The sequence below is a fragment of the Lactuca virosa genome, chromosome 8 (genome assembly GCF_052849685.1).
Source record: "Lactuca virosa cultivar CGN04683 chromosome 8, Lactuca_virosa_CGN04683_v6, whole genome shotgun sequence".
Classification (NCBI taxonomy): Eukaryota; Viridiplantae; Streptophyta; class Magnoliopsida; order Asterales; family Asteraceae; genus Lactuca; species Lactuca virosa.
This window is the reverse complement of record NC_136433.1, coordinates 112,729,423-112,732,359: the sequence shown is the minus strand read 5'-3', so window position 1 is coordinate 112,732,359 and position 2,937 is coordinate 112,729,423.

Genomic DNA, 2,937 nt, shown 5'->3' with positions numbered 1-2,937 from the left:
ACATAGCACGTATTATAAGGTAAATACTTCATATCTATGTGTAAAATGAAAGTGACTATACACTCACATGATTTGATGATAACCGGGCAGCAATTCGTTTCCTAAAACGTTCGTTCCTAATAAAATCGGGAGTTTTATTCAGAAACCGGGCTCTGTGAGGGTCGGGCTTCGAAACCGAAAAAATAAATTTTCCAGGCTTCTCGGGCTCTTCGTGGCGTATTCCGGGGGTTATCATCGATACCGGGGCTTTGGGGAATGTTAAGATGAAGAAAATATGAAGAAAGGGGTGAAAGATGGTGAAATCCCAAAAGTACCCGAGAAGGCTCGCATGACCCTTCTATTTATAGGGGGTCCGAAGTCGGTTCAGGAGGGGAGAGTCATCAGGCGAGGACACGCGGCAGTAGGGCGAGGGTGCGCAGCACATGGATCGCATGTGCGAAGTCTCGTCGGCAGCCGCTGATTGGACCGAGGTCTAATCCGAGACTTCGGACGTGGCCTCCTTCTACGAGACTCGGACACGAGGAATAGGACACGCGTCGGACTCCTAGTGGACACCTTCGGATGACTCAGCAGCTCGGATGACTCAGCAGCTCAGACACGTGGCTCGCATGACTCACCAATTTCGGACACGTGGCACGATCTAAGCGAGGGTGACGTGGCAAAAACGTGACTATGCGAATTTTCTCGATTTTTGTGCAAAAACTTCTAAAATCCATAACTTTCGTATACGAGCTCCGTTTTTGACGTTCTTTATATGCACGCGTAGGTAAAATTACGCTCTACAACTTTCGCTTAGACTTCGTTGGCTAATTTTGACTTTAATTTTTATATTATTATTTTTAACAGACCGGGACAGGAAATCTGTTAAAAATTCATAACTTCTTCATCCGACGTCCGTTTTCGTCAGACTTTTTACCGTTGTGCTACTAATGACGAGACCTTCGATTCTCGTTTAGGTCATGTCGGCTAAAAATCACTCGATCCGAAATTCGAGTTTTTAGCAGTCTATTGCTAAGCTGAAACTTCGAAAAATCATAACTTCCTCATACGAAGTCAGATTTGGGCGTTCTTTTTATACCTACTCTCGGTTTAACGAACACTACATGTTTCGTTTAGATCACTAAGGCCAAAAAGTAGTTTATCGAAAATTCACTTTTTACGACATTCGGCCCCGTGCCGGTTTGTCGCGAAACTTCGACAAGTCATAACTTCTTCGTTATAACTCGGATTTCGGCATTCTTTATATATCCGTAATCCTTGTCATGCCCACTACAAGTTTCTTAATAGATATCGGCTTTATCTAAAATTTAATTTTTGACGCTCGTTTTTTTATTCTTAATTAATTAAACCCTAATAATTAAGCATAAAACACATAATTCACATAATATTCACATAATCCCTTTTCATTTCTTCAAAATGAGTTACAAAGGTTAACCTAGACTATAATGTCGATATTAATGCCTAGCCTAGAAACACGGCCATTACAATTCTCTCCCCCTTAGGATGATTCCGTCCCCGGAATCACACATCAGCAAACAAATGCGGGTAGCGACTCATCATGTCACTCTCCGTTTCCCAAGTGAGATTTGGCCCATTCGTATGTTTCCAACGCACAAGCACTAAATCGACCATCTTGCGCCGCAACTTCTTAGTCTTACGGTCAACGATTGCCTCAGGTTCTTCGATTAACCTCTTGTTTTCATCCAACCTTAACTCAGAAATGGGAATTATGTCGGGCACATCTCCCGTGAACTTTCTCAAATAACACACATGAAAGGTGTTATGAATACCCTCCAGTTCTTCCAGTAATTTTAGCTTGTAAGCTTGATTCCCGATCCTCTGAAGAACTTTAAATGGTCCAATAAACCTTGGACTCAACTTTCCTCTTTTACCAAATCTTATAAGTCCCTTCCACGGCGAGACTTTAACTAAAACCGAATCTCCAACTTCGAAGGATATCGGTTGTCTTTTCTTGTCAGCATATCTCTTTTGTCGATCTTGAGCAGCTAACATCCTTTCCCTTATCACTTTCAACTTTTCAGCAGTTTGATGGACTATCTCAGGTCCCATAAACTGCTTCTCCCCAGCTTCCAGCCAACATGACGGCGTTCGACACTTTTCTCCATACAAAGCTTGATAAGGTGTCATACTTGATGCTTGAGTGGAAACTATTATTATAGGAAAATTCTACTAGAGGTAAATGTTCATCCCAGTTACCTTGGAATTCTAGGGTACATGCTCTCAGCATATCCTCCAATGTTTGAATCGTTCGTTCGCTCTGACCATCAGTTTGCGGATAGTAAGCTGTACTCAAACACAACTTGGTACCCAATTCCTCTTGTAGACTCCTCCAAAACCTTGAGGTAAAACGGCTGTCACGATCGGATACAATCGTTAACGGAATACCGTGTAGCCTCACAATTTCCTTCACATAAGAATTCGCAAGTTTATCCATAGACCATTTTTCGTTAGCGGCTATGAAATGCGCACTCTTAGTGAAGCGATCAACGACCACCCAAATCATGTCATGACCGTTCCTTGTTCTGGGCAGTTTAGTCACAAAATCCATAGTGATATCTTCCCATTTACCCATGGGTACAGGTAAAGGTTCTAAACTCCCATACGGTTTCTGATGTTGTGCCTTAACCCTAGCACATGTTACACACTCGGCCACATACTTAGCAACATCGAGCTTCATCGTCGGCCACCAGTAACAGGGTTTTAAATCCCTATACATTTTCGTACTGCCGGGATGAATCGAGTACATGGTTTTGTGAGCTTCTTCCATCAGAAGACCTCTTACTCCTCCCGTCTTAGGTACCCAAATTCTATCTTTGAATACCTTCAATCCCTGACCGTTTGTATCAAACACCAACGTTTTGCCCAAACGTTCCTCCTTCCGGTCATTTTTCTCTAAAGCTTCCTCTTGAGCTTTCT